This window comes from Lynx rufus, unplaced genomic scaffold, assembly GCF_022079265.1.
Source record: "Lynx rufus isolate CCGP_SWC_20201006 ecotype Redwood Valley unplaced genomic scaffold, mLynRuf1.p SCAF_6, whole genome shotgun sequence".
NCBI lineage: Eukaryota > Metazoa > Chordata > Mammalia > Carnivora > Felidae > Lynx > Lynx rufus.
This window is the reverse complement of record NW_025814878.1, coordinates 73,087,206-73,106,874: the sequence shown is the minus strand read 5'-3', so window position 1 is coordinate 73,106,874 and position 19,669 is coordinate 73,087,206.

The window sequence follows — 19,669 nt, the reverse complement described above, 5'->3', positions numbered from 1 at the left end:
AATTGGCACAAAGAGAACTGCCCTCATCCCCCCCCCCCAAAAAAACATACCTTAAGTTCTCCAGTTGAGAACAAGTGAGGAATGACTGCTGTCTTGAGAAACTGCAGAGGTGTGGGTCAGCATACTTCTGGTGACCCTAGAGAGATGAAGGAGAGAAGACATTGTGATCATGGTACTTGCTATAATGCCAAGAGGCATTAGGGTGGAGTGGTTAAGAGCAGGAATTTTGGCACTAGGCTATCGCGATCTGAATTCTAGTCCTACTACTTTATAGACATGTAAACTTGAGTAAGTTTTTTAACTACTATATGCCTTAGTTTCCTCCCCTGGACCATAGGCACAATAATGTCATCTTCTTCATAGGAATTTTATAATGATTAAATATTTTAGAATATGTAAAGTACATAGAGTCATAAGAAGTAGTACCTATGAGAGTAAATATTTGTTAACTGTTAGGCAGCATTACTGTCTCTAATGCTTTACTGAATCTGGTTTCTGTTTCATCATCTTTGCCACTTGTGACCCCACTCTCCCAGTGCATCCCTTCATCCTGTATTTCTGCTCTTGAGGAAGCTTCTACAGCCTTGGGTGTTTATAGTCTCACTATATAGCACTGGTTCCAGAGAGGTTGTTGACCTAAACTGGGAACTTAATGGCTATTATTTTCATGAAAAAGGAACTCATGTTCCAAAATATTGATATAAAGGTTTACTTAATGAAATGTAACTATTTCATTAAGATTAAACTGTCGTATAGCAGGGTGAAGGACAGGGGTTTGTAACTACAGACTCCAAGTATGGTGTGGTTGTGAGATCAATGTGTTTCTCTCCAAAAACGAACTGGAATTTAAGCAAAAGGATAACAACTTCTTTAAAAATAATGTTCAAAATGCTCTAAATGTTTTCAAAACCCATTTCTTCCATTAAATAACTTTTTCAGTAATTTGAATTTCATAAGGAATTATCGGGGAAGTTGTTTGTAAGAAGTAAGTTAGGCTCATTTTATTCTAGGTACCAACCATTTAAGATCATTATTTAAAAAAATAAAAGAATCCTGTTTTCTTTTCCTTTTTTTCTCCAAAAGACAAAAGTGAAAAAAGCTGTTAATTCTATCACACTATGTACAAAAGAATCTGTTAAACCAAATTAAAGTCATTACTGACTTTTCGACAAATTTATGGATATGAAATTCTTTTCATTTTATGCAAAATAATTCTGTAATACTTTGGATCCCAGTTACTTTAATGGTAGGACATCCAGTGAGGAGTAATTATAAAGGAACAAATAGTAATTTTATCATTTGGGACTTCATGTGTTCCTCCTTATTTTCCATCAACCCTTGGTTAAAGATATTCAATGACTTCTAAACTAGTTTTTCCCATTTCTAATTTTAAATCTTGGTGTTCTGACAATGTTTCAATCTGGTTGCACTTATTGGATTATCTGAGATGTGATGGATATATTTTTCAGTAGAAACAAAAAAATCATGTTTTCTTGGTACCATACACATTGTTATAATGCAACTATAATAAGGGATTTGTATTTATTTCAGCTAACAAATTTTAAGTTAAACCTCAAATAATTGTAGTTTAAGTTGTTATTTTCTGAGCCATTTTAAAGTAAGTCAATGTATTGAAATGAAAAATCAAATGTCTTTTGGTGAAAGAAAAAAATACACAACCGTACTCTACTGTTAATTCTACTGTTAATTTTTATTAACACTTTCATTATAGCATTTTCTTATTGATATGAATTTTAAGTAGTTTTCCCTCATTATCAGTAGGAAATGTAAAAAAAAAACAAAAATAAGAAAAAAAAAGGTTTCTTTCTGTGTAAATACACATAACCGAGATAATATAGTTTTGGAATTTTTATCTTAGAGTTCATTATTATTATTAAAATTGTTACTCTCAGCTTGAAAGTGCCCAGCATTAACTCTGAACCAGAAACATTTGTTTCATGTAGATTTTCATATTGTAAGATGAAATATATACTTCCTAAACCAAAGGTTAAATGTTTAGCATACACCGTAATAAAATGAAAATGTAATTTTAATTAATAAGTATTCAGTATAACTTTACCAAAAATATCAGAGCATCAGAGGAAGGCAAGACACATTTATGAAGTATCTAGTGATTTTAGAAATTTTACATATGCCAGTTAATTAAATCTTCATCAAGATCCTGAGAAGTAGGGCTTATACTTGTTTTAGAAAAGAGAGAAGGAAACAAGCTGAGACTATTAATAAGGATAAGAACTACTCAATCTCACCAGGAAGCTGGCTGAGTTAGGCATGCACATGAGGCTGCCTAGATGTGGGTCCAAAACTTATACTCTTTACTTTCCTTTCATTTTTAAGTTTTGTTTACAGTGCTCTGATGTGTTCCCACCTGTGAATTGCCCTTGACCTACCTCAGCACAGTATAAGAAAGACGTATCAAGATGAGACTAGTAATACCAACTACACTAAAGATATCTAGGTGAAGAATTCCATAAATTCTAACATAAAAGCAGATACTTTATTGAAGAAAACACTTTTGTTTTTTGGCTTCTATTGTTAGTCTTTAAATCAATTACATGGCTAAAAGTCAATAGTCATATCTACCCACAGATTCTTTTCCTATTCACCCTATTCCTTATCTCATTATACCTGCAGTGCCCTTCATTCTACCTATTTGAATTGCAAATATGAGGGGAAATGAGTTCAAGATGATAGAGAACTAAGATAAGGAAAATTCACTATTGAAAATACAGTAGTCATGGAAATTTAATTTTAACATTCCTGTGCAGTTTAGAATTGAGAGCTAGGCATCAGTGTTGGCAGTTTTAACGTAAACTAGCTGCTAAGCTACCTCTATGCCTCTGTAGCTTTCCACCCAAGGTTGAGAGTCTGCAGATCTGACAGATGAATGTTCTCTATAGCTCTTCTTGGTTAATAATGATTAAGAAGATGGTATTTGGGGGTGCCTGGGTGGCTCAGTGGGTTGTGCATACAACTCTTGATTTCAGCTCAGGTCATAATCCCAGGGTCATGGAATTGAGCCCCACATCAGGCTCTGTGCTGAGCATGGAGCCTGCTTAAGATTCTCTCTCTCTCTCTCTCTCTCTCTCTCTCTCCCTCTGCCCTCATGCTCTCTTTCCCTCTCTCTCTCTAAAACATAAAAAATAAAAAGAAGATGGTATTTGGCTTTAACTCTGTCATCACAGCATAAACATTTGAGATGAAGCTATCACAAGATAACCATTTTAAGATAAGTCATTTGACAACCAAAGAGGTAAGTAAAGAGCATATCAAAGTACCCTATTCATTCCACACAAGAAATAAATGATAGCAAAATTATGACAATACTTATACATGGTATCATTTTAGGTTTGGAGATTTGGGGATTGCCATTTTAGGTATCTGGATTACTTGGATTGGGGTAGAAGAGGAAAAAGGAAGGCAAAAAACTATTCTGGTAGCTTCTGCTGGCTTTCAAAAGCAAGCGACAAAGCAACAGATAGAGTGTGAGATCGGTACCTCCTTGCTACACTCCAAGAAAGGAGTAACTGTCTGCTCAGCTGAGTCTGACCTCTGCTGACCTCTGTCATTGTAGGCTGAATTCATACCACATAAGAAAGTTTTGGTTTTGACTCCAAGTAATCTGTTACTTGCATTTAATCCAAGCACTTTCCAACAAGAACAGTGCACTCTTCTTGTTCACAAAATTACCCAGAAGTGCTGGGGGTTTTCATAAGTCTTTCAAAAGAAGCTTTCCAATGCCAGCTTTCTTCCTAAAGTTCATTCAGGCAGTATTTTTAAGCAAAGGTTACTTTGGAATTGATAATATTATGGTGAAATAATGTGAATTAAGGAGATAATAATCTTAAACTGAAAAATCTAAAACTATTGGGTATGCATGTCTCAGTTTTAATACCAGATAGTTGTGCTCAAGAAGCAATAAAGTTGGGGTGCCTGGGTGGCTCAGTCTGGTGGGCATCCGACTTCAGCTCGGGTCATGATCTCACAGTTCATGAGTTCGAGCCCAGTGGCAGGTTCTGTGCTGACATCTCAGAGCCTGGAGCCTGTTTTCGATTCGGTGTCTCCCATTCTCTCTGCCCCTCCCCAACTCATGCGCGCGCTCTCTCTCTCTCTCTCTCTCAGAAACAAACATTAAAAAATTTAAAAAAAGAGTGAAGTTTTCTTTCTAATATACTATAATCAAGATTAAGCACACTTTCTTTTTTTACATTTAAAATCATATATTTTACTAATATAGTCTCAAATATATACAAAAGAATAATATCACTTAAAATTTTCATCTTCTTATAAGCCTTTAAAAGAATATATAAAACACTTTTACATCATGTTATGTACTCTAAAAAAATGGAAAAGTTGCATTTTAAAATTAACAGGGCTCCTGGGGCACCTGGGTGGCTCAGTCAGTTGAGTGTCCGACTTCGGGTCAGGTCATGATCTTGAGGTCCAGACTGTGACTTCAAGTCCCGCGTCGGGTTCTGTGCTAACAGCTTGGAGCCTGGAGCCTGCTTCAGATTCTGTGTCTCCCTCTTTCTGCCCCTCCCCCACTCATGCTCTACCTCTCTCTCCCTGTCAAAAATAAATAAACTTTAAAAAAAAAGTCTTTAAAATTAACAGGGCTCCTGAGTGGGCACAGTTGATTAAGTGTCCAACGTTGGCTCAGGTCATGATCTCACAGTTCATGAGTTTGAACCCCACATTGGGGCTCTGTGCTGACAACTCAGAGCCTGGAACCTGCTTGGGATTCTGTGTCTTCCTCTCTCTCTGCCCCTCCCCCACTCGTGCTCTGTCTTTCTTTCTCAAAAATAAACATTAAAAAAAATTTAAATGACCAATAGTGGGCTTAATTTTTATTTTAGATAAATTTTTGGAATAAATTATTAATTCTAAGGTTTACTACTTTTGAAAAAATTAAATCAATGTTTGGCAAGAGTATGCTTCACAAAAGCTGATAGGTCTAAACAATGCTATGAAATGTAGGGTTAATTTTAGTCACAATTTTGTGTTTATTATATGTCAGGTATTTTCCTTAGTATGTTATATATATTTACTTATTTAATCCTTATAACAACCCTATGTATGGTTTGTTTCTTATTCCTCTCAACCTCCCCTTATTCCTCCTCCACCACCTACTCCTCCTCCTTCCTCTTCTTCATTATCATCATCACTCTTCTTTAGAGATGAGGAAATTGAATCCAGAGAAGGTAAGTAATAAAGGCAAGATCAAATAACTGGCAAGAGCCAGAGCCCAAGTTCAAACCCTGGCACTTTGGGGCCTGAGCTTGGTACCCTTAACCTCCATGCTGTCTATATCACCTTTCACTCTGCTGCTTGATTTTGAAGCTATTTGATGAAGTTCCTCACAGGTGATAGCTTAGATTTGAATGACCACACTCAGGTGTGCTAATCAGTGACTAGAAAAGGATCTTTCATAATATGCCACAAGACTTCTAAGGACATGTAGAATTCTATGGTTTTTCCTGATTCTGTCATGTCTAACTTTCTATCCACAGATTTTGTGAAAAGAAAGATGGTTTATTTATCAAACTGGCAGAGCTCTAAGCATATGCATGATAGTTAACACAGAAGAGAACAAAATTAAGATTCAAACTGGCCTTGACAGAATCAAAATTTTGCCACTTTAACAAGATCAACACTCTATTCCTGCTTGGAGATTAAAAACAACAATAGCAACAAAAATAAGGAGCACACAAAACAGAATGAAAAAGACTGTCTGACAGCAATTGACTTGAAAAAGATCAGAGTGCTTTAGCTGACCACAGATTGCAGCAACCAAACCAAAGATGATGTCACTGAACAACAGCCACCACCACCAACCCTTTTCTCCAATATGCCAACTATATGTTTATATGTTGCATTGAGAGAAAAAATATTGTTCAAATAGATTGAGATTTTCTCCATCAATGTATTTGGTCCTAGTCAGACAACATCCAGAATACCGAATGAAGTCCTAGATGTCATGGTACAGGACAGAGTAGAGAGAATTTAGAATAATTTAGGTGGGATAGTTTAGAATCTGGTCTGAATATCGTGCCATAAAAGAGTGGTTGGAAAACTAGAGAAGGGAAGATCTAATTAAACACAGAATAGAATTTTTTTTAAGGTTTATTTATTTCTGAGACAGAGAGAGACAGAGCATGAGTGGGGGAGGGGCAGAGAGAGAGGAAGACACAGAATCCGAAGCAGGCTCCAGGCTCTGAGCGGTCAGCACAGAGCCCGTGGTGGGGCTCGAACTCACAGACTGTGAGATCATGACCTGAGCTGAAGTCGGTCACTCAACCAAGTGAGCCACCCAGGAGCCACAAACAGAATAGAATTTTTAAATATTAGGAGGTGTCATGTGTAGAGAGGAATAGACTTATTTTCCCCAATGTTTCAAAAGGAAAATATGACCAAAAGGTAGGAGATGCAAGAAGATAGATAACAGTTTCAATAATGTAAATGCTTGTCTCATGAAGAAATGAGTTCTTCATCCCTGAAAGTAAGCAACCATGGGATGAATAAACTTAGGCCTACTTTTGTGAAGCTCCCTGATTTGAGAAAGAACTTAAATGACCTCTGAGGTCCCTTCCAATGTTAAAATACTATTAATTAACCTCTTTATACATCACATATTTTATTCTCTTATCTGAATTATTAAATGTTACCTCAGTTTAAATTAAGGAAACTAAATATTTTTGTTAATTTAGTACCTTTTAATCAATAATAATATCAAGTGCAAATATATTATTAGGGAAAAATTAAGTGAAATAATGTGTTTAAAAAAAACTTTTGTCTGCAAGTAAGATATGATAAGTCTCCAGATTTATTTTCTAAATCACAACACAGTGGAAACATTTAAGATACAAATTTAATGAATTGGTATAAAGAAAAGATAATTGGTTTAAAAAAAACATAAAAAAGATTTTAGTGCATCTTTGCACCTCTGAGGGTTTGTCACTAACCAGAAAAATCTACATAATTAAGAAAGAAGTCTATTTTATGCTCATCTAAATTTTGTATTTGACCAGGACTAAGCAGTCCTTACAATGCATCTTTCAAAACAGATAGTAGAAGAATCTTCATCTCTCAATGACTAGGATAATTATAGCTTCAAACAGAAGAATCAGGCTGTAGCCCAACACCACTGCTTTCAAAGTGTACTTTTGATGGTCACTGGCACCTCATATTTTTGAAATTCTTGTTTAATTTTATAAATGAAAGATTTTTGCTGAATTGAAACTGTCCACCTGATCTTTGCTTATGGGACTAAAGGCCCATTAGTATGGAAACGAATGCCATCTAAGCTAATTATTTTAAATGCAAGTGTTCAGCTGAATCTACATCTGAGACCTGACAGGCAACACATGCCTTTTTTAACAATTGTTCAGGGCTGCAAAAAATAGAGTTTTTCTCGAATGCAAAAGGTGACTGCTATACAATGCATTTCTGATTTAGCTTAGTTTCTGCAGTTTGACTCTCCTATATTTTAAATGAGATGGGAAAATGTAGTGAGTATTTTTTTCCTGAAACCAACAGATAGCAAGCATTATATAGCTTAAAAATTCCAGATCTGATTTTAATAAAGTCCTAACAACCTAAAAAATATAACCACCATAAATAATGCTACATGGCTACATTTCCACATATATTCAAACCCAAGGTACAGTATGTTTCCTGTGGCTGAGAAGCATTTAGAGTATTCAGATTTTATCTTATTTATTAAATCCATAAATTGCTGAATTATTTGGGGATGTCCAAGGCATACAGAATTATTTCCATAATGAAGAAAATATAGCCCAGGAATTTTAATACTTACCAAATCACTAAAATATTTTTGTTGTGTTTTGTTTTGTATTTAATTGTATATCTCTAAACTGTGATGCCAAGTTTGACTCAGGATGACATACTATGAATGACAAATTATGAAAGGTCATCACGGCACAGGATTGGAAAAATCCTTCATTAGATCCTCCTCCTCCCCTTTTCTTCCCCAACCCCTTCTTTTCCTCCTTCTCTGCTTCCTCCTCTTTTTCCTCTTCTTCCACTTCTTAGTTCTTTCTCTTTCCCCTTCTTTCTCGAGTCCTTCTTCCATCCCTTTATTTTTCCCTTTTCTCTTCCTTTTTTAGTTAATGCCTGCTGTAAAGTTTGAATACCAAAATACTTTCTTTTTATAGATATTTCCTCTTGCTCCATTTGTAAAAAAATATTCTTATGAAGATGTAATGTTAAATACAGATCAAAACTTGTATCTTACTTGTTTATGATCCTAGATCATCACAGATGATGTATTTCTGTGTTTATAATTTAAATCTTTTAAATATGAAAAACTATGTATACTATATAAGTTTGAAAGCAATGTGAAAGTATTAATTTTATATAATTTCCAATTTCAACTTCCTTAATTTTAAAGCTTAATCTGGTATTGAACATTGCAGCCACGTTTTTTCTATCATTAAAAAAATTCCTACAAATTCTTTTTCTACAGCTCACTCTATATTTGCTATTTTCACGTGTGTGTGTGTGTGTTCACATGTGGATGCCGGTGTGAATATACTGAACACTTAGTGATTAACGTTTCAATCCGATAGTTGGAGTTCTAAGCTTATTTGACTATATTTTGATAGCCTTTTAAGTCCCCAATGTATTGACTAAAGAAGTGAGTTGGCAAAAATGGATGAATCTTAATTAATTATCATATGGCATTATTCACTATACTGTGACAAAATAAAATTAAAAAATTGAGGAACAGCAAGGAGGGAGAAGTGAGCCCCATCCAGTTGAAATACTTAACTCAGGACTTATCCAAGTGGAGTCTTTCTCAGTTTTCCTTTGGGGTTGTTCCATGGCAGGAAAAGGGGGGAAATGCAAAATTCTGTTACTGCAGAGTTAATGTGTGAGGACAGCATATCCTGCCAAAAAGGTCAGACAAATGCCACCTTGATTCTCATTTTAATGGCCTAGCCAGTTATTCTTCTTAAACAACATTCTAGTGACTAGTGAGAAGAATGGGGAGAAGAAATCCAGACCACATGCAGGAAGATTTTTTTTAACTAATGATTTGATGCTAAAATTTTCTCAGCCAGGAAAATTTTCAGACTTTCTTATAACACCCCAGGTTTTCCTTCCATTTTTTGGTAAAGTATACAAAAAACTGCAAAATCAGCCTGAAACAACTCCTAATGCTAGAGGAACTAATGGGACGCCGGCCATCAATGTGTCTGATTTCATCAGTCAGGACAAGGTGCTCCCTTTCTGAGGCCAACCATCCTAACAGACCTAATCCTTTCATCAGCAGACTGACTGACAAGTGTAAATCTGTAGAGTTAAACAATCTCAACGGTCTGTGTAGAGGGTAAGGGGAGTTTAAAAAAAAAAAGTTTAAAACCTGACACATATGGGTTTCCAAATAAAGGTTTGACATTTCCAAATACAAATATCACACTGGCGCCTGGGTGGCGCAGTTGGTCAAGCACCTGACTCTCGATTTCGGTTCAGGTCATGGTCTCATAGTCATGAGATGGAGCTTGGCATCAAGCTCTGCACTGAGCTTGAAGCCTGCTTGGGATTCTCTCTCTCCCTTTCTCTCTTCTCCTCCCCAAAACCCCCTCTCAAAATAAATAAATAAACATTTATATATATACATATAATATATATAATATATATATATATTATATATATATCCCTGGTTTTCTCTCCAGCCTGTTAATGCTTAGACAAGAAAGCATGAAATAGGTCTTTAACATTCACATATCATTTTTTAAAAAATGTTTGTTTATTTATTTGAGACAGAAAGAGAGAGTGGGGCAGGGCAGAGAGGAGAAAGAGAATCTTAAGCAGGCTCCTCACTGCCAGTGCAGAGCTGGAGGAGGGGTTTGATCTCACAGACCATGAGATGTCCTGAACTGAAACCAAGAGCCAGACACTTAACTGACCGAGGCACCCAGGCACCTCTCACATATCATTTTTAATGATAGCTTTATATCTAGAAACAGACCCTGCATAAGGATATATGAAATAATTGAGAAAAAAATTATTATGGGTTTAAAATCATGCAAGAAAAAAAAATTATATCCCTCATCTGACCTGTGTGTCAATTATCTTCCACCTTGATTTTGCAACATCAAGCACTGCAATGTTCTCAAAAGGCATTGTGAAATTCTTCTAAATATTCAAAACCAAATTATGCTTCATTTTCTTAATTAAAAAAAAAATTTATTTTAATGTTTATTTATTTCAGAGAGAGAGAGAGACAGAGCACCAGCAGGGGAGAGGCAGAAAGAGCCAGAGACAGAATCTGAAACAGGCTTCAGGCTCTGAGCTGTTAGCACAGAGCCCGACATGGGGCTTGAACCCACAAGCCGTGAGATCATGAGCTGAGCTGAAGTTGGACACTTAACTGACTGAGACCCCCAGGTGCCCCCATTTTCTTAATTTTAAAAACTAAACAAAATATGATATCTAGAACTTTTAGGAGATGGTGGCCATGGGGAAGGAGTGGTAGAGCATCAAAGCAATTGTGTGTGACATCTGGACCTAAGTCTGGTCGCCCATGCTCTAGGAGGAGCATGTGACAAGTGGGCCCCATGGTTCTTCAAGTCACTTCCCTCTGAAAAATGGGGGGAGAAAATCAAGTCCTAACCACCCAAAGGAATCACTTTAATGATACAATCGTTCTTTTTAAAGTGTAGAAGAAACATTTAGCATAAACACGAAATAAAAAATAGTGATGTTTGCTTGTAATTACAGGTCACTTTTGGTTTTCCTAAGACATCAAATCCCCAGGGCTAGACTGTGGGTGCATAAGGGAAATTGTGTGGAGCTCTTTGTGGGTGGTATCACAACTAGGTTTCAGTTAAATAACAGAGTCTTCTACAGCTGGTCTTCTTAGTTTTTTAAAAGGTAAATATACTTAGAGGAACAGCCCTGCATGATGGCAGAAAAAGTGGTTTCTAATGTGGTAAGAGTTGAAAGACCTCTACCGACTTACCCAAAACTATTTCTGCCACCAGCCTGCGGTGTTCCCAGAAAATTTCTCACCATTCCTTTGGGACATTATCTCCAAAATGTCCATTAAAATGCAAATGTATTACCTCACGGCTCTCACATATTGACTCACTATCTTCCATTTTTATATCAGCGAGGATTTGCTTGGTCTGCAAGACGATTTTGGTGAGAGTAAGCAAACTCGGGTTCAGCCACAAAGAAAACTAAAAGGAGCAAGACGCACTTTGCAGAAGAGTCCTGGGGCAGTGAGTACCTTGATCAGAGAATGCTGAGAGGGACAAGGGCACATGGTTGGGGCAGGGAAAGACGAGGTACACGTCCTTGTGTCCCTGCAGACTCCTATACCCAGCTCTACATTCCTAAATTACACAATGATTTCTTCCTCTTTACAACTTCCAAAGCACCTTGTATTTTACCACCCACCAGATAGGCATCCTATATATTTCCTTGTCTTGGTGGTGGTTATGTGTCCATTTGTCCTCTGCCTACTTTTAATTCTGACCCCCCCTACGTTTGGGGGTCTTTCTTCCAAATCTCAGTGATTTCCACAGCTCTTAGCGAAAGACTTGTATGTAAGTGCTGTACTAATACTTATTAAATAAACAAATAAAACCAGTATACTGGAGATGATTACATTGGGTGGGATTCTAGCAAATGTGGAATCAGATTTTCTCATTTTGCACAATCCAGGCAAGGATTTACAAAACTTCGTGATCCAGTTGCTTACCTGCCTAGTTATCATGGCACATTCCATGCACTATTACTTTGTCCACTTTTGGGGTTTTTTGTTTGTTTTGTTTTACATCTGTCTCTCTGATTCAACTTTGATGAAGAAGACCAAAACTTATTTATTGTTTTAATGTTTTTTATTCATTTTTACTATCTTTTCTCCCTTTTTTCTACATTTCACCAGATGCCCCCAACCACCACCTCAACATCTCTGACAATACCTGACACATAATACCAAAGAAGCCTGAGAAGGAATAAAAACAGAGAAAAAGGAAGGAAGGGAGCAAAGGAATGAGGAAAGAAATAAGAAATATACTTACAATCATTTTAAGTTTTTCCTCCAAGGGAACCTGTGACTAAATGATATGCACATGCTAGCAGGTTGCTTGGCCATTTCTGAGGAACGGTTTGTACACGTGAGTTGTGCTGAGCTTGACAGGTTTGGAGTGGGGAGCAGCAGTGGCCAAGGGAAAGTTTCGGTGTCATGCCAGCTGTTTTATGTCTCTTTCATCTCATTACTACTTTTCCAGAATGGAATTCTTTATAGGATTGTATCATGCCAACTAGTTCTCTTATTTTGTAGGTTGAACAACCTGAGATGTGAATGTGCCCTTCTCCTTGGGTGTTCTACAAAAGATAACTGAGAAATTGGAACTACAGTTTTCGAAGGTCTTAATTCATACTACTCAGATAATGTTATACCACCTCAAATTCCACTTTTAGTTACAGAAGTTGCACAATTCTGTCTAGTCTTTTGGAGATATTGTTGAGAAATTGTTTACTTTGTCAAGGTCCACGATTGCATGGGTCATTAACCATGCATGCAGCTACTGAACAAAAACTGCCCAGACAGCAACTTTTCTAAACAGGTCTCTGGAACAGCCCCATTGTCCTTTGGTCTTTCATGGCAGTGCTATTTCACTTGCTTTTTAATACCTGGCCTGAAAGCCCATGTTTTGACTATGGAGGACGACAAGCTTCTGCACACTGGGCCATTTTGTCAAAATTATTTTTGCTCAGCCTACAAAAGCACACAATGATCTATGTATTAGGTAAAGTCTTTGTGTTATTCATTTTTCTCTTCTCTTGTACATAGATCTAAACATCATAGGCATTCAATAAATGTTGAATGAATATACTTCTAAGTTAACCAAAGCCTATAGACTTTTTCCCAGCAATGACATAGTAGATTTAACAAGCATGACTTTCTAGCTACATCTGAAAGACACTCACAAAGAGGGAACTGATAGTTCACATATTAGTACCAGTAGTTTCTCAGGGCAAGATGTGTAAGAGGGGATTCACAGTTCAGAACCATTTAGTATCGTGAGGTGAACTGAAAGTTTTTAATTTTGGTTAAAAGTGTGCTATAGTTTTGGGGGGCGCCTGTGAGCCCTTCAGAGCCATTGAATAATTTAGAGCTATTACATGGGGGTGGGAATAAATACGGGACACATTTTTCACCATCGTCGTTGACTCTAGATGGTTTTGGATAAGTACAATGTTATCATTTACAAAACCTGGGCTGTGTAGTCCCCATGTCCCAAGAAAATTGAGAAAGATGAAATTATAATTGTAAAACAAACAAACAAAAATTAAGTTCCTCAAGAAAAAAAAATTGGTACACTTTCTCAAATATGCCTCTGAAGCTCTGTAGGATTTATTCAAGTGCAGAATGAATGCTCTCACTTTGGCAACTAGGATTCATGTGATGACTCAGCAGCTTTCAGTTCCAGTAAAGCCAACAACTTTGTAGACTTCAGTAATGCTTGTGTTTATGATGCATAAGAAAGAAGAAAAAATAAATACAGTATAATATAACTATAAAAGATTGAGAAGACTTTCTATGATTCCCAGGAGGATGAAAACCCTGGAGTTGGGTACAATAGAATTCTGTAGAAATTAGGAATCTCAGAAACTCCAGTGACATTTCAGTTCTTTGTAAATTAAGTGAAGTTGTTTTCTTTTTTTCAACCTCTAAAACTATGGTCACTCCCTACTTCTCATTAGTTGTCCAACAAATGAAGTAAAGGTCTATAAAAAACATGATTAAAGATGGCAATCTGATTTTTTGTTTAGCAACAAAGGACAATGGCTGTCACAAGAGCAAAGTGCCCTGAAGTTTCATATGGCCTCTTTTGGACATTAAAGGAGTGTGACCTGCACAGAAGAGCCCCCAATCAGCAATCATCCAGCCCTATACAAGAAGATTCCATGTAGTCTCCTTAGTAGCAAGTTTGATAAGAGAGCCCACTAAAGATTTCTGATATATCATTAAGAGTAAGTCATGATTCATTGAGGGTTCTCACAATATACATGGAAAAAAATAGATCATTTGTTTTGTAGGACTTTGAAATATGCATCATTGCTTCTGAAGATATTTACAAGAAAGCATAGTCTTATTTTCTCTCATGGAAATCATTCATTCTCAATCTACAGAAACCAGTTTTTAGGCATGTGATTCAAAAGCTCAAAATAATTTCATAACATGAACACACAGTGCACGCACAACTCCAGAGATGTACAAAAGGAAAAAAGGGAAGAAACATTAGACAAGCAAGATACTATCTAAATAGACCCTCTGTGAACAAAATTATTAGTACACAATAGTTTAAAAGTATGATAAGAAAACCTGAGAGAAACAAATCAAAATATTCAATCAAATACAAGAGTTCAGTCAAATGAGATTAGAAAAAAAATCTCTTCTATATCAGCAATATCTAGGTAAATATGTAATAGGGGATTATCATTTATGCAGAAACAACAAAAATATAAATCACTTGACATTACTCTTTTTTAAAATGTTTATTTATTTATTTTGAGAGAGAGAGAGAGAGCACATGCACAAGCAGAGAGAGGGAGAAAGAGAATCCCAAGCAGGCTCTGCACTGTCAGTGCAGAGCCCAATGTGAGGCTCAAACTCAAGAGTTGGACACTTAACTGACTGTGCCATCCAGGTGCCCCATAAAATACTTAACATTACTCTTGACCCAAACTGAAATGTATAAAAAAAAGTATCACCTTTTGCTGATAAGCTCATAAAGATATTTTTATATTTTTTGACAGGAAAACTTAGTCAATGTAAAGATGTCAATTATTTCCAAAGTAATTTATGGGCTTCAAGAAATTTCAATTCAAATTCAGGAAAGGAGGGCAGGTTTTGAACAATGAAGAATTTTTTGAAAAATAAAAATAACTAATGTGCCCTGTTCTTACCAGATATCAAAGTACAATATAATCCATGATAATCAAAACAATACAATTTTGGCAGGCGAACTGATGGCTAGGTAAGATTATCAGAATAAATAGATCAGAAAATCACCTATCATAGATGCTACTTTCATGTATAATAAGGGTGAGATCATAGATTGGTGGGGAAAAATTATTTATTAAAGGGTACTGGGAAAGTGATTATTATATGGGAGGAAAACAGAGCCTTACTTTATAATTTATATTTTAAAATTTGTGTGGACTGAAATGTATAATACAAAGCTATTAAGATTATCAGACTGTGATTTAGGCTCACACATTTAAAAAAATTTTTTTAATATTTATTTTTTTGAGAGAGAGAGAGAGAGACAGAGCATGGGTCAGGGAGGGGCATAGAGGGAGGGAGACAGAATCTGAAACAGCTCCAGGCTCTGAGCTGTCAGCATAGACCCAACGCGGGGCTCGAACCTACAAATCATGAGATCATGACCTGAGCCGAAGTCTGATGCTCAGCTGAGTCACCCAGGTGCCCTTAGGCATTTATTTTTAAATAAAATAAATGAAAAGAATAATGAAGAATAATTTATAAAAAATCTTCTAGATACCAAGAAACATGATAAAATAAAAGGGAAAAAATTCAGAAAAATTTCCAGTAAATGTAACGAAAACACAACCAATAGGAAAAATATATGTAAGTTCAAATCCAGGATGAGAAATAAATAGTCTCAGAAATTGATTCAAAATTACCTTAGGTTTGTCTAAGACATATCACAGGCTAGCTGTGAAATTTCATAACCCATCCAAGAAGTGGACATAAAAGAAGCCCTGACTGTTCAGCCAAAGGAATTCATAGAGAAGGCTGATTCTATGCCTTGGTCAATGATGAGTGAAGGTCTAAAGTCAGAAGTACACAAACTTCCCCCCAAACCTCTATGGCAGTGGAAGTTATTGGTATATTTTGCTGTGTAGTTGCTACTATAAGAGACTCCAGAGAATGACAGTGTAATTGTCATCTTTGCATATCCTCCAGGAAAAACCAACATTTATTTTCTAGAAATCTCTCTTCCTTTTTTAGTCAAAAGCTTAGATTCAGAGTGGTGAGAGAAATGGTTTGCCAAAAGATGAGGGCTCCCAAATGAGGAGGAAAGGGGGATAATCTGAAGTTCACAAGAGGTGGAAAATGTGTCCTCCTCATATCAGCTCTTAGGAATAGCAAGATTCCTTTTTTCCCCCCTGGTGTGCATACAGCAGCCAGAAGAACATCGGCATGATGTTCTGCCACCTATTGAAACATCTTTTATCCTAGTTGCTGACTTCATAAGACTCCTATCCACCAAAGTTAATTTCCCCAGAATCAGAGACCAGGATGATATTAAATTTGCATTGAAGGGGGGCACCTGGGTGGCTCAGTCAAGCATTGACTCTTGATTTTGGCTTAAGTCATGATCTCACAGTTTGTGGGTTTGAGTCCCACGTCAAGCTCTGTGCCAACAGTGCAAAGCCTGCTTGGGATTCTCTCTCTCTCCCTTTCTGTCTGCCCTTCCCCAGCTCACATGTTCTCTCTCTCTCTCTCTCTCTCTCTCTCTCAAGAATAAATAAATTAAAATTTTAAATTTGCATTAAAGAAAATGTCTGAGAAAAAGGAAATAAGGAAGGGGGTTGGGTAAAGCTGGGAGCCTCATCAGACTCCAGTACAAGTCTGGGCAAAGGAAGGAAATTTGGGTGGAAGCACCCTGGATGCCTGGCAGCCTATGAAAGTCTCGGTAAGGTCTTCTGGGGCTCCTTGGCCAAAGTCACCCTCAATTTCCCTTCTGTACAGAGTTTCCCTTCTGTACAAGCACTGTGGGTGCTTGGCCTCTGGAAACACGATGAGTGGTGAATTTTGAGCTCAACAGCTGGGGCACAGGGCAACTGCCTCCTTGTGCGGGCAGCACTGCAGGCCCATTCTGATACTGCCACTCCCTTCAGAGCCAGCACATAATTCACCTCTTCCTCAAGCTTCCACAACACCCCTGGATAGAACTGGTTCTTCCTTTGGAGCATACAGATACTTCTAGTAGTACATTTCTTCTCCCAGGTAGAAATATTTGTTTGGGAGTCTCTCTTTCTCCTACCGAGCTATAAGATAATAGAGGAAGAGGTTTATGTGTTTTCATTCTCACAGTCTGAGGCCATGCACAGTGACTGGCATGTAGTAGAGACTTAATGTCAGTCACTGATTTGGTGAAATTATCTCTTGTATTGTCTTGTAACCAATTGAATTTGAACAATATTCATGTTTATAGTAGGTCTTGTAACCCCAACTGGACTGTAAACTCCCTGAAGACAGCAAAAAAACAGTTTATGTATTAACTTTTTGATTTTGAAATAATTTCAAATTTATGGAGGTTGAATTAGGACGAGGAACTCCAGTGTGTCCTTTACCCTCATGGATTGTTAGCATTTTGTCACATTTGCCATGTCATTCATTTTTTTTTCTGTTTCTCCTACCTACACATTATATCTATATCTGTGTTTCTATATACAAATATAGAGACAGAGATAATTATTATATATAGACAGAGATAATTACATACAGAGAGATAGAAGTATCATCAGCATTATTGTTATTTGAACCACTTAAAAGAGAACTGCAAATTTTCTGCCCCTTTACCCCCGACTGCATCCACTTTTATAAACATAATAGAATTCCCCAAACCATGAAATTTAACATTGTCCCAATAGTGATACTTACAGCAAATACTTCTTTTCTGATTCTGGATCCAGTCCAAGATCACATGGTATATTTAATTTTCATGTTTTGATCTCCTTTAACATGGAGGGATTCTTCATTCTTTAAAATCAGAGTATTTTAACCTTTTTGAATGTTTCACTTCACTGCATACGGTGTTATAGCAGGTACACAATAAACATTAAATATGTATGTTCATGTATGGAGCTATGCATCCCAGAGACATATATGGACCATGGCAAAATTATTTTCTCTCTTTCTTTGTAATACAATAAAGAATTCAGTGGTTTCATCAATTTTATAACCAATAATAGTATATGACCTTTTCAAAATATGATTGTGGAAATTCAAGTGCACTGCATTCTTATTTTACAGAGGACATTTTTAGGGAAACTCAAGTGATTTTAAGAGGTGATGGTATTAGCCTGTTCTAATCTCTTCAATTGGGTAAAAATTAATATTCATGCACATGGAGACTTTTGCCGAGGCAAATTTAATAGAAAATGCACAAACTGAACAATTTAAGAATGTTTGTGAAACATTCATTCAGAACTAAAACAGTGATATTACATAGCTTTCATTTAGTAAATTGCATTTTCTATTATCCATGAAAGTTAGCATATCTCAAGGTATAAAATTAACTAAGCATTTAAACAAGATGCACAGGAAATAAGACACCATGTGAAACACCATGGGGTGTATTTCTGATGATAAATGGACTTGGGTAAGGAAATTAGAATTGTATTGGAGGTTCTAGCCAGTAATCAAGAAAAGAAAGAAAAGCCATCTAGGTTGGAAAGAAAGAAGTAAGCTATACCTCTGTTTGCAGATAACATGGTTTTATATGTAGAAAATCTTCATAAGGGACTTATATCCAGAATATGCAAAGAATCCTCAATAATAAAAATACAATTAAAAAATAGGCAAAGGATTGGGGCACCTGGGTGTCTCAGTCGGTTAAGTATCTGACTTCAGCTCAGGTCCTGGAGACTGCTTTGGATTCTGTGTCTGCCTCTCTATCTTCTCCTCCCCTGCTCTATTTTTCTCTCAAAAAATAAACATTAAAAAAAATGTTTTAAATGGGCAAAGGATCCGAATAGACATTTCTCCAAGAAAAATATGCAAATGGTCAATAAGCACATGAAAAGATGCCTAACATCACCAATCATTAGGGAAATGCAAATCAAAACCACAATGAGATACCACTTCACATGCAGTAAGATGGCTGTAATCAAAAAGGAAAAAAAAAAAAAAAACAAAGGATGTGGAGAGATTGTAACTCTCACTACAGTAGCAGTGGGTATGTAAATTGGTGCAGCTTTTTAGAAAATTAATATGGCATTTCCACAAATGACTAAATATAAGTTACCATATAAACCAGCAATCTACTTCCAGGCATATATCCAAAGAAATGAAAAAAATGTATGTTCACACAAAAGCTTGTATACAAATATCATAGCAGCATTATTCATAATAGTGAAAAGTAGAAAGTTCAGTGTCCATCAAATGATGAATGGATAAATAAAATATGATCTATGAATACAATGGGATATTATCTGAAAATAAAAAAAAATTAGTACTGCTACAGTATGAATGAATCTTGAAAACATGCTAAGTGAAAGGAGTCAGTCACCAAGGATCACATATTGTATTATTCTGTTTATCTGAAGTTTCCAGCATAGGCATAGGAAGTACAGAAGTAGACTAGTGGTTGATGGAAGCTGGCAGGTCAATGGAAGGGATTGGTGGGGAATGGCTAATGAGCTTGGAGTTTCTGTTTGGAGTAATGAAAATGTTCTAAAATTGTTGTAATCTATGCAACAACTCTGTGAATATACTAAAAGATACTGAATTATATATTTTAAGTGGATTGACTGCATGATATGTGAATGATACCTAAATAAAACTGAGAGAGATAGAGGCAACCAAGGGAATACTCTGCAAGGTGGGAAAAAGGTGTTCTATAAATGAGGC